The sequence below is a fragment of the Pelophylax lessonae genome (genome assembly GCF_965119305.1).
Source record: "Pelophylax lessonae genome assembly, chromosome: 4".
Lineage (NCBI taxonomy): Eukaryota > Metazoa > Chordata > Amphibia > Anura > Ranidae > Pelophylax > Pelophylax lessonae.
In genome coordinates this window covers 307,986,685-308,001,196 of record NC_138771.1, presented here as the reverse complement: position 1 = coordinate 308,001,196, position 14,512 = coordinate 307,986,685, and positions in this window count along the sequence as shown.

Genomic DNA, 14,512 nt, shown 5'->3' with positions numbered 1-14,512 from the left:
TTAATGGATAGTGTGTTCAGTCCCCCAAGTTTGGTTTCCCTGTCACTTATAGTTCAGAAACAGTGCCATGCCAAGTTGACCAAGATTTCCCATAGACTCCAATGTTAAAGATGGAGAGCAGTGCCATGCCAAGCTCACCTATATTTCCCATAGATGCCACTGTTAAAGACAGGGAGCAGTGCCATATCAAGCGGAGCAATATTTCACATAGACACCAATGTTAAAGATGGGGAGCAGTGCCATGCCAAGCTGACCAATGTTTCCCATAGATGCTAATGAGTACTGAAAGCTGAAAATTGGTCTGGGCAGGAAGGGGTGAAAGTGCCCTGTATTTAAGTGGTTAAGGGGAACCCTATGACAGAATTAAAAAAAAAAACAGCGTTGGGTCCCCCCAAAATATTTACCAGGCCCTTTGGTGGCCCAATGCACCTACAGTACATGGACCACCAATGCAAGCTAGCAATTTTTCACTGGCTAGTAATGTAATGAGTCATTTGTAAACTGACCTGTAATGTTAGATGACATATTTCACTGTCTCATTATTCATTTAATTTAAGGGCATAAGGTTCAGAGTGCTTAATGCAGGAAATGACTATGTTCAACATTATGATACTGTGAAATAATAGTATCTGAAGAGATATGAATGTCCATTTAGGTCTTATTGCAGAGGAACAGTAGGACGTATATACTATTCATCTGGTTGGTCCATCTCCGCAACAGCGGCAGCAGCAGCTTCTGATTTTTTACATGCAACATTATATACTGAAAGTTTAGAACATGGCTGACCCACTACAACTTAAGGTACTTGTTCTCATTTGGGTTCCAGTTTCCCTCCACGTACATCTAAAACAAGTACTGTCTCCAAGTTATAAAGGTGGTTGTTTGACCTCCCTTTCATTGCTTAAGTCATTGCCCATGTCGCACTACATTCTTGACCCATTCTAGCTGGCACCAGTGTTCCACTATCAATTTGTCTACAGTCCTCGTGGTCATTGCTTCTGATTTTTCTATTATTAAATCCATAGTCCGTGATGCCCAAAGAACAAGAAAAAGGATGTTTTCCCTGGCGGGCTATGGATGGCATAATTTAGGGCCCATACCACATCGCTTACAATCTCCAGGCTATTTTCCTATTGTTTCTCTCTTGAGGATTGCAGCATGTTTAATAAGGTTCTGTTAAGTTATTCACAAACTACATTACCCTGGGTGTGATAAGGCTTGGTATGTGATTTGATAATTCCACACACATGGCACAGTTCAGCACAAGCGATCCAAATATTGGGCCCTGGCCGGGTGAACCCATCTTGGGCAGCTGCAAGGACTCATTATATAGTTCCAGAGATCTCCGGCAGTGGGGAAAGCAGTCATATCTCTGGGTGATGACCAGAGCAAACTTAGAAAAAGTCAATAAAAACCAAGGCATAACGGTGTCTGAAGTGACAGCCTTATAGGTGACAAAGTCCATGGTCAGTAATTCGAAATATTCCCCCATTGGTAAGTAGTACTGTCCTTTCTCCTTTGCCTTGGTGTATTGCACAGACATCACAGTCTCTAAGTGCCTGTTAAACCCAGTGGGCAATCCCGGGTAGTAAAAGCAATGCCTTACTAAGTTTTCAGTATGTCCTTTGCAGAGATACCACCAGTTTGATTACATACTGCAAGAGCAATTTTCGGTAGAATTACTAGTTGCCAATTATTCCGTTCTTCTCTTGGAAGTTGAATCCATTGGTAAAGTAGCATCTCTCATACTTAAAACTGATCCCACTGCCTAGTGAGTACAGCAGTCAATAGTACACAACGTAAAACACAGAATTCAGAGTTTAGTAGTCAGATATATATAATGTGCAGTGTATTTTACATACCCCTAACTGCCATACACTGTATTAGGTGCTGAGTGATACACACCCCTGACTGCCATACGCAGTGTTTTACTGTATACTGTATATTTCATAGCTCTGCACACTTACATTGCATACTATGACCTCTGCACTTTCTGCAATACATATGCATATGACCAACATATTCTGTGTCTCAAGCAGTTGCTGTTTGCTAGGAATGAGTAATGAAATTATTTATTAAGGTAGGCTCAGAGCAAGTGTTAGGCTGGCCATAGACAGTTCGAATCTTGGCTGGTTCAGAAGGAACTGGCTGATATTCAAATCATGTATGGGCAGGCTGAACATACCAAGTACCCCCATTGGGAAAATACAATGTCTTGGCAGGAGGGATTCCCGTTTCAGATTCCCCTCCTATCCCAGTAGAAGTCTTTTCAGAGGAAACGCGTTGGAGAGGAGGCGTGTCGCGCCTGCCACCCACGTCATCCGAGGTGTCTGTGCTGCAGCCGGACACAGGATACTGAAAGGCTCCACATTTACATGCCAATACCAAGACCTGTTTCCTGTAAGTACATTTGCCTATGTTTTCCTAATAAACCAAGGATAATACACTACGGGCGGTTCATTTGTTTCATTACATGGTATGCACTGGAGCTACAAGCTGAGCTATATCAATGGAAAAGTGAATAAACTGATAGTCTGGGGAACACTCAGGAGGATACCAACATCATTATCCAATTTAACCAGGGGAATTATCTCAGATACGCAAGTTATTAGAGACATCTGGTAAGAGGCTCCACTGTGTGTGACACCAGGGTGAACTGTGCATGCCATTGCATAGAGTTAATGCCTGAGAAATTTATCTATCTGGTAAGCAGGATTGTCAGCTGGTGGTGGGATCCTTTATCACTTTAACATCACCTTCCTTTGAATATTTCAAGCACCCACATGTCAAGATACCTCAATTCATTTGTTATCACCTGATGGACTTTGATTTTGTTGTGAATCACAGTTTTGGACATTTTAGTCTCTTCAGCTGTTTGGAATTGTTTATTTTGATTTTGTCACATTTCACACACCTTTTATGTAGTGTATATCAACATATTTGTTGTCCTACACATTTTGTTTAGCGCACCAACCCATTTTTCACATATTATTTTGCTAGGTACAGCTTCTTGGTTGCAGCTTTACACGTCAATAATTATCAGCGCACTTCCACATATTCCCAGATATATATAATGTGCAGTGTATTTTACATACCCCTAACTGCCATACACTGTATTAGGTGCTGAGTGATACACACCCCTGACTGCCATACGCAGTGTTGTACTGTATACTGTATATGTCATAGCTCTGCACACTTACATTGCATACTATGACCTCTGCACTTTCTGCAATACATATGCATATGGCCAACATATTCTTTGTCTCTAACAGTTGCTGTTTGCTAGGAATGAGTAATGAAATTATTTATTAAGGTAGGCTCAGAGCAAGTGTTAGGCTGGCCATAGACGGTTCGAATCTTGGCTGGTTCAGAAGGAACTGGCTGATATTCAAATCATGTATGGGCAGGCTGAACATACCAAGTACCCCCATTGGGAAAATACAATGTCTTGGCAGGAGGGATTCCCGTTTCAGAACTGTCTTTGTTGATGGGGGAATTGTGCAAACTTCTTTGTTGCAACCCGTGGTTACAGGAAAGAAATTTACACCGGCTATGGTCTGCTTTAGTTTATATTCTTTGTCCTCAAAAGCATATGTAATGGAAGCATTTCTGTTTTTTTTTTTTAAGAATGATTTGCTGAGTTTTATGTGTGTGTGTGTGAGTGACACAGTAATTAAAGCATATACTGGATAATAAGAAGATGGAATATGTGTGCCATGTAGACAGGGAGTAGGCTCAGGTTCTATAAAAGCATGTCCTTTTAGGTCCCTTCTATTGTTAGTGCAATTTGGCCACACCTACCATTTGCCATGGCTAGTTTAGCTCTCCACATGGTGCCCTTTGCCCAATGGTGCCTCAAGCCTTTCATATACAATTGCTGGGCAAAGCAAACTGTATCATGCTTGGCTACTTTAATATGCTGAAACATTTGTAGCATCTCAAGAAAGTATAGGCGGTATTAGATGGAGTAATGCTGCAAACACAGAGTTGCTGATTAAATATTCATTCTTGAGTTTAGCTGCCATTAAAATAACTAACCTAGCAATTTTCAGTTCTAATGTTGGTATTATACTGGGATAATTTGTTTACTTCTTTGGATTTGTTCATGTAATGGTTTGAAAAAGCTGGTGTGGTTTCCATAATCTAAAAAAGCTAAATTGGTTTGAAGTCAATTGTGTCAAGGGTGAGCACAACTCCAGCGTATGATTGATGTTATTAACATCTTCCAAGTGTAGAAACATTGTGTGTGGAAACAGTTCTACATTTTTCTTTCATAAACATCTGCTTTACCTAATAGGTAATCTGTTTTGCATTCCCTCATGTTTTATAGTGACCTTGTCACTATAATAAATATGAAAAACACTCTAAGATCCCATCCAGTGCAGACATTTCCCACCTCATGGACAACAATTTAAGCACCAGAAGACTGAGAGTGATTGTTACTGGGGCATGTTAACTATGCAGCTAACCCTTTACACACATACACAGCATCGGCCACCACAATGTCATGTGTTAACGGAAACAAGCACCATTCCCAGCATCCACTGTTGCAATTCTGATCTTTTAAAAGAAATGACTATCACTTGCTGCCATGCCCGGACAGGAATGTAACAGAGTTTACAGTACAGTAGCTTATTTAAAGAGGCAATAATTATTTAACTTCTAATTCGCACATACAGAGATTCAGCCAAATAGTTTTTAAATACTGTATTGTTTTAATGTTAATAAAAAGAAGAAAAAAATGGTACAACAGAGAGAAGGAATAGCTAAATACAGTATGTGTTTGATTGAAAGTAAAAAACAGCAGAACTTAACTGTATCTGAACTAGAGACCGACCGATTATCGGCAAAGTCGATATATCGAGGGCTGATATGCACTGTCCCCGATATATCGGAATTGGCCTTTTGATTTACCGATATTGCCGATATTTCGGGAAAGTGCATGTACCGGGGTGATGCCTGCAGCTAGAGGCATCACCCTGGTACCAGTGTCCTTAGCCGACGGTCGGTTGTCTTGTAATGACATCCGATGCGGCTGAGAAGCCACTCGGCTGTCATTCCAAGGAGCGGGAGGGGACGTTCCCCCCTCCCGCCGCCTTCCGCGGCTCGCCCGGGTCTCCTGTCCCACCGGGAGACCCGGGCATCCTACCTTCACCGCCTTTTTGAATTTGGTGCCGCCGAGTACCTGGAAGTGATGTCATTGACATCACTTCCAGGTACTGGCGGCGCTGAATTCAAAAACTTACAGCATTCAAAACAGCCAAACTTGGCATTTTGAATGCTTTTAAGTGCAGAGGAGGGGTTTGGGGCCCCTAGATCCCTCCACCACAGAACTCGTAGACATAAAAAAAAAAAAAAATTTAATGTCCGAAAATATCGGCCAATATCAGCTGATACTGATATCCGATGACCAAAAAATCGGTATCGGCGGTAAAAAAACGATATCGGTCGATCACTAATCTGAACACCACAAACTGACAACGCTGTTTAATTTATTTTTAATAGTGAAAGCAAACTCCCCCATCCATCCATGTCTCCATGCTTTATTTTGTTGAGAACATTTTTTTTTTTTTTAATCTTTATTTATTTATTTTCATTCTTTTCCTACATAGAAACAAATAACACAGATTACAAAAAAAAAGACAAAACATAAATCTCTATTAATACAACCAAATAAGCTGGGCGTGCAGGGCAGAGAAAAAAAAAAATTAAACCCATGGCCCTACCAACAAGACACTAACCAACTAAGATACTAACCAATTTAATCACATTAGGAAAACGGTGCATAGGGTAGCCATTAAATATAAGCCCACATACTAAGCATATAGAGAAAAATACAATGGCCCACCTAAGGTAACCTCCACTTTAATATAGCTCGGTTCCTCTAAGTTAGACAAACCAGCCAAATAAAAGAGTACTACTTGAGAACACACACACACACAAAAAAAAAAAAACGATAATAGAACGTCATAGAACGTCACCAGCAGGAAACGGCAGAGTATACCAAATTTTCCCCCTATAGATCTACTATACACTAAGATACAAAAATAGTAATATAGGACGTAATGATATTCAATTTTACTTAGACTATAAGGACTCATCCAGTATAGGCCTAGGGTCCACTAATTGGAAGTAAATGGCATTTCCGGAGCACATCTACACGACTGCTCGGATACCTTAGCTGAGGTGTAGTGAATCCAGGTGTTCCAAATACTATGAAATTGCTCATAGCGGTCCCTGCATTTCGCAACCCATTCTTCCGCTGCCATAATGCTGTTGACCAGGCGAATCCACTCGGATCGTACCCCTAACATTTCTAGCTACGGCCATCTTGAATAAGGGCAGATGAATAATGTAGAATTTACTTTCGGACTCCATCTGCCCTTAGCTCAGGCATGCAGGCAGGAGGGGGTGCTTAGCTGAGAAAGCCCCTTACTGCCTCCTCCAGATGAAATAAAAATAATAACCATAAAGACTCCTGAGATGTAAGACATCATTCTGACCTAGGCAAGAAACCAGGAAACAGATGAAGAAATAAAAAAAAGTTTTAAGAAGTAAATGTAAATATAACTTCCTATCTATTTACTAAGGCTAGTAGCAATAGGATTAAAAAAATAGTTGATGTTGATTCAGTTTAGTTCCACTTTAAGTTATGTTCACTTGGTCTTTGGTTCCATGCAGAGCTGAAGACGGGCCATACATGGTTCGAATCTTGTCCAGTTCAGGTGGAATTGGCCAAGATTCGAACCATTAGTGGGCAGGCTGAATGTACCAAACTAATCGATCAATCAACTTGGGTACAACCAGCCTTTCGAAGTCGCTTCCAATTATCGCAAGCAGCTGCTATATTTTGCTTGCAAAATAAAGTCCAATCTGATGTATCGGAGTCATTGCTGTAATAAATTAATTTCATTGTTTCTAAGGTAAACAAGAGCTACAGTTGCCAAATTCAACAGCATTTTCTTGTCCATTGAGAGGGTGTCATAGATCTAATGGTACCCAATCAAAGGGTCTGAGGGGTGTGTCAATAAGTGTGCTGAAGTAGTTTATTATGCTCAGCATAGACACCCTTAATGTCACCTATTCTAAACATATTTACTGTATATTTTCATTTGACCAGGTTTTACAATACAATAACCAACATATTATTTAACAGATTTAGAATTAAATTATAAATTATTAGAGACCAAATATTATATGTATGTCTCTCTTAGGAGTTGTTTTTTTTGCCTTCTGGACCTTAAACTATAGCAGTGGTCTCTAAACTGCACCCCTAGAGCCAGATGTGGCCCTTTGCTTGCCTTTATCTGGCCCTTTGGGAACTTTTCCTCCCACTGATGCAAGGCAGTATTCCTCCCTTTGAGACCAACAATGGGGTATATTTCCTGTTACTGACATCAAACACAGGCACTATTTCTCCCACTGATATCAATAATGGGATACTGTTCCTCACACTGACACCAACAATGGGGCACTATTTCTCACATTGACACCAATGATGAGGAACTAATACTCCCACTGACACTGATGATGAGGCACTGTGCCTCCCACTGACACCAATGATGGGACACTATTCCTCCCACTGACGCTAACAATAAGGCACCGGTCTTCCACTGACACCAACAATGGGGCACAATTCCTCCCACTGACACCAATGATAGGACACTATTTTACTCCTCCCACTGATATCAACAATGGGGCACTATTCTTCCACTGACACCAATGATGGGGCACTATTCCTCCCTCCGAAACCAATGATGGGGCACTATTCCTCCCTCCGAAACCAATGATGGGGCACTATTCTTCCACTGACATCAATGATGGGGCACTATGCCTACCACTGACACCAATGATGGGGCACTATTCCCCCCCCCCCCACTGACACCAATGATGATGAGGCAATATTCCTCCCATTGACACCAACGATGGTGCACAATTCTTTCCCCCACCCCCCATGCCAGAAATGCAATGTTCACTCCCCCACTATCACCAAGACAATTTTGACTCCCAATGGGCACAGTCCGGCCCCCTCTTAAGTCTAAAGGACAGACAGTAAACTGTCCCTTTGTGTAGAGAGTTTGAAGACTCTTGAAGTATACTGTATGATGGTTTGGTGTCCAATTGATCTGCATCTTCCTCATACACCACATTTTTATTAAGGTAATTCCAAGACAAAAGGAGTTCTTGAATATGAACCAGAGATTGGAGCTTTGGATATATGAAAGTTCAGTTTCTGTTGAAAACCCGGACTTGCAGATGTGTATTGCTCACTAGAAGATTTATGACTGGCTATATACAACACAATTTCATTAGGAGACTTTTGAAGAGTCTGCCTTACCCTGGCTGTGTTTTGCAAAGGGGCTTTATTAAATGTGTCTGATTGCCCACCACAGACTAATTTATTTTATCATTTTTGGTGCCAACTTGTGAATGTTGGAAAAATGAGGGTGGCACTTTGTACAGTAATACTCTCCATTCTTCCCGAAATTTTTTTTTTTTGTCAGACCTCCCTGCAAAGAATTCATACTTTCCTAATGCACTGCTGATCTATGTTATATTATAAGGACACAGCTGCCTGAAGAATCTTCAGTATCCAACATACACGTTAACTGCAGTAGTGGAAGGTTAGAACGCCAACCTGGCTGTAATATGTGGCAGAGCTGTATAAATCTTAGAATTAGATTAACAGAAATATTATTCCTTTGGCAAGTAAAGCAGTACCCATAAATGCACTCCAACTTTTTATTTAGCTGCTGTTTGCCTGGCGTTCAGTGCCATTTGCCTGTTTTTGGACACTGTCATGCATATTTGCTTACCATGAGTCTCTTTGTGCATATAAACTGCAATTAAATAAGTATTCCAAAAACATAAGCAATGATTGCCAAGACATAGCATATTTTTAGCCTACGAGTGGGAACAAAATAGAACCTGAACGAAAAACAGCTGGCGCAGACACAATCAGTTAAATCAAGTTGTCCATTCTTGTCTTTTCTCCTTTAATTATCAAATATGTCATTAATTTAAAAAGAGCTCTCATCCTCTCGTTATTTAGCGCACACTTTAATGTCATTAAAATCTTCCAAAGGACACAATTTCTCTAAGAGCCTTATCTCTGCATCACTAATGGATAGCTTTTGGCTTGGCTCCCTGTAAAGGGAAAGCAAGCAGTTGTTTACCGGGAATCTAGGAGTACATTACAAAGAGAATTAGCTCTGAGCTGTTAGTCTGATTAATGCACTTAACTATTCTTGACCATCTCCTTCTTCTCTTGGTAGATAATGCATGGGGATCAGCTGTAAATGGAAAGGATGTGGGGGTCAGACTCAGGAGGCAATGGATACAAGCTCGCTGGGTAGACTGACCTGTGTGCAAACTTCATGTTTTGTAAAAAAATAAAATAAAATTGAAACCATTTCCTGGACTCCACTGGCAATTATGACACATTACATCTTAAGCAGCTTTCTCGTTAAATTAAATACAAACACATACTGTATATAGGGATTGAACATTAAAGCAGTATGGGATGAATTAGGCTTTAAAGAAAAGAACAGCTTTGTTATCCACATCAATAATAATAAAATATTCAGCTGTAATAAATAAACCCTGGCATTGAATATTACAATTATTATTTCAATGTGAAAATTGGAAAGACTAAGAATGTCCCAAAACTGCAATATTACTTGGCTTAGCAATATACATTTATTTCTTTTTTTTTTGGAGTGGGACAAATGTTAAATTGAAAACACATTACAAGCATATAAGAACATTACTCTGTTTCCCATACACTGGGGTGACTAATGAAATCTGTAGCCTGGGAAACTGGAAGAAAAAGTTGGGATAAAATGGGATGAGCAATGTTTTGGTTGATATGGGTAAGATTTTCAGTTTTGATTGCATTTCCTTTGCTTTTTTCATTAATGTACCAACCTAGGGCTCACAGGTTCCCAAAGATGGGGCAGCTTGATCTTCCCTAATGATGCCAAAAATTGACAGGTATGTGGAATCTTCACAAATACCAGTAGTTCATATTGTGCAGCATACAGTAAAAATACATCATTTGAAGGCCACATACAATCACAAATGCCTTCAGACAATTTTGTTCCAGTCTCTCATGTCTTTTGACATTCAGATATGTGGCACCATTTGGAGAAAAGAGGCTGTGCATGGTTTGATTCTCTTTAAAGCTGGCTTCCAGGCAGGTACAAAAATCTCAAATTAATACAGTTGTGTAGATATTACAAAATAATGAAGTGTATTTTTAATTGCAGCTAGTGTAAGTACTGATCTTAATCTCCGATGACAAAATCTGACAGATGGGCAATCTTGGCTGATATCAGCAGTTTATATAGTGCAGGGTACAGTAGAAACAAAACATTTAAAAGTAGTCTCATACACTCACCAATGCAGCCCTCAAATAAACTGCTCAAAAAAATTAAAGGAACAATTTGAAAACACATCAGATCTCAATGTGGAAAAATATCATGCTGAATATCTATACTAATATGGACTGTGTGATGTGTTAGGAACGAAAGGATGCTACATCGTTTGATGGAAATGAAAAATTATCAACTTACAGAGGGCTGAATTTAAAGACACCCCGAAAATCAAAGTGAAAAAATGATGCAACAAGGCTATTCCATTTTGCTGAAATGTAATTGTAGTAACTCAAAATGGTACTCAGTAGTACCAACCTGGCGGCATCAGATGCACCGAAACAATGTCCCAGAGGTGTTCTATTGGATTTAGGTCAGGCGAGCATGGGGGCCATTCAATAGTATCAATCCCTTCATCCTCCAGGAACTGGCTGCACAAATGACAATTTTTTTGCAATGGCTTAACTATAAAAATTGTTTAGTTACTTTTATAATTTACCATGATTTGAAATGTCTGTAAGTGCGGAGTCTGCTCCTGGTAGCAAAAGAAAAAAGCAGCCGCAGTGCTGTTCACCACACCCACCATTGTTTTAAGCCTTTGGAGCATGAAGCAATGCTATCACTTTTCTAATTAATACAAATAATTGATTAATCTTTAATGCACCAGGGATATCTTGGCAAGCATTGAATATTCCCCTTTGGCCCTTTAGTGCCCTAAACCTTATAAAAAGGGGCATTTATGATAAGTAACCTCCATGAACACCAGCACACAGCCACCAGTGCTGCCACAGGTCACTACATATTACAACTACAAATATCTCTGTATTCAACTGTAAAAGACCTTGTGGTTGTAGGGACACTTTCTGATTTGTGTAGGTTTCTGGCTTAAAGTATAACTAAAACCAAAACATTTTAGGGGAGGGTTTAACCCTTGTTAGATTTCTGTTTACCATCCAGATCACATTCAGGAGTTACCTTCACTTCCTGTTTTATAGCCAGGACAGGACATGCAAGGAAATCTCTCCATAGTAAGAGCACAGTGGTCATCAAAACTAGTGCCCTAAATGCAAGTAGGAACTAAAAATTTGGGATTTTCTCTCACCTTCACTCTTAGTAATAAAGTTTACCAGGACAAATACAGAGGTTAGATCTCCTTATTGGTGACAAAGACAGCAATAAAAACCTGAAATATGTTGTAATCCTTAGCCACTATATCCAAAGCTAAAATAAAGGTTTGGATTTAAATACACTTTGAGGCTACATTGGTTGGAGCACTTGGTATGGCAAAAAGTTTACGAGAAGATATCTAAAAACTGTTCCCATGGACTGAAAAAACGGCATCTCATACCAAACCTGTACAATGTCCATAATCTGTAAATCGTACTAATGGTACTACTATCTCATTATGTGCATTTTGTCTTCTAAATATCTGATTGTTTGGAATAATGTATGCAAATAAACACCAATGGAATAAGATTAAAGATGACCAATATTATCTGTTCTAAAGTCAGTTTTAAACAACACTATTACCTCGTTTCCACTGAGCGGATCGGTTCAGGTCAGTTCAGTACGGTACGCTATTTTGTGCATTTCCATTATGATAGCGGACCATACAACCGAACCAAAACGCATTATTCCTGGTCCTCCTTCAGATGTAGGGCCATAGGAAATGGTACGGTACGGTTAGGACGGAGCTACTGTAAGATTCTGGTACCTTTGGTACCCTTATTTGCCATTTTCCTTTCAATATTGCGTCCCACCTTTCTAGTTAGGTGGAACGCGTACACCTTTAAGTCGGATGACGTCATCGCTGAGCGCCGCAGAGCGGCTATTTCAATCGCCGGCTTTCTCTCTCACGTTGTTCGTTCAATGTGCCTACATGCTTACAAGCCTCGTCTTGCTGCAGGAACCTCCAGCTATTTGCCTTTACCTGCAACAGACTGGAACCTCGCTACTGATCCCATATCTCGCTACCGGATCACTCCCTCACTACTGGACTCCTCTACTTACTAAACCTTACTAGTGATAAGTACCCCACAGGGGAATCCTCCATAACTAACTTACACTATCATCTTCTGCACATTAAGGACTGTTACTATCTATGCATACTAATTCTATCATCTGCACTGTTACATAGATTGCTAGCTCTTGAGTCTACTACCATCTATCCTTGCACTGGGTTAGTCTATCCTGTATATGTCATCTGCTGTCCTTACCACCTGTTACCATACATAATTACTAACCTATCTGCATTCTACCTATTACCATCCAATACTCTCCTGAACATTACTATCAAGTGCTTACCATTACTGTCACTGCTCACACCTGTCCCTTCAGCACCTCACCTCCATACTATCATATACATCCTATCACTCCAGGAACATCTTATTGAGTGTGTGTATATCTGTATGCTGAAGCTGACAGGCCCACAGTGATGAGTCTGGAGAGTTGGATCTGGTATTCCAACACATCTCTACATGACTACTGAGTGGAGATTCTGCAGCTGCAAATCCAGCTTACTATAAAAACGCAGGAGCGTTACAGCTACTGGCATCACACGATACATTCCAGTGATTGGCGGACAGGAAAACGTCAATGCTCACGTCAAACGAAAGCACAAAACAAACACCACGTCGCCGTTCAGTCCAGATAATAGGAGAAGGATGCCTGAAAACAACAGCAAGGTCTGGTCGGCTCAGGAACTATTCACTTTCCTAACTATAATTGGCGATAGCCTTATAAAGTGTGGCATGTATTTTAATTACAAAGAACCAAAAGCTAAGTAGAGCAAAGACGAGCTGCTGGACGACCTCCATTGTTGTTGTTTGTAGTGTCACGTTTGTTGTCGCACTAGTGTGACGCCACTCTAGGCATTTGGTGTAAACCCCGCATGGCTCCTGCCGGTCCGACTTGCAGTGGAAATGCTCACCTGAATAGGCCGGACCATTCTAACCCTTCCAAACTGAACTGACCCGAACTGTTCCGCTCAGTGGAAAACGAGGCATAACAGGCCCATGGGTATTGGGTATGATTTAATACCTTAAACCTCTTGACTATATGAAAAATGATTTACTTTAGAAATGAAAAAGATTTTTAATGTAATGTGAATTAACACTATCTATCTATATAAATATACTCTATCTACTGTATATATATATATATATATATATATATATATATATATATACATAGATTTTTATCTACTGGTTTATATTGAATGGCTTAAACTGTTGAATTTTATTTGTTTTTTAGCAACATGGCAAGGGTTTTCCCCCATAACATATCTCCAAACACTGCTATAACTAAATATACATATTTTATTTAGGTTTCAGCAACTGAAAGCACAATATCATTTATACTGAAGAATATGTAATTTTTTTTTCCTTTTACGCATATTGATATTACACATACATTATCATTTACATATACAATAGGTTATTGCACATATTACTTCTATATAATAAGAAGCAAATATTACCATATTTAACATGTAAGTGTGTTAAAACAGAAAGATTTCATAGTATAGGATTTGTGTGACAATAATCAAAATAAACTATGCATTTTAGGAAATATATCCACTCCATGTAAAATGAAGCTTTTAAGGTGTTACAAAGCAATCTGTAGACAGATAACAGCAAGTAAAGTCAGTATCATATCGCAGTATGGTAATACATAAGAGCTCCTTTATCACTGTATCTGAAATGAAAATTGTTCTCGAAGTCTCTTAGCCAATCAGCGTATCCTGTGCTTGCCTTTGCTGCAAGTTTAAATCTGATTGGGTAATATTGAGTGAAACAGCTCCAGTTTTAAACACTTATAAATGAAGCAAACACTTGCTTCCACTATGTTGTTTTCTGTAATTTTTTTAAGCAATCTAATATTTTGAACAGTACTTAAACCTACTCTGTGAATTTAGCAGATATTTGAATGTTAACATCAAATAGAATACATAATGCCGACAGCACCCACAAATTGTGCATTTTATGAGGATTAAAGTGTAGGTACCCCCCCTTCAAAAAAAAAAAACCTCACTGTATACAGCTTTCTTACGCAATTTTTTTTTGTAAATTTGTTGCAAAGTTTATTACCTGTATTTAATAAACTTGTTAGGCAGCCAAAGGGCCAACTAGGCCAACAGG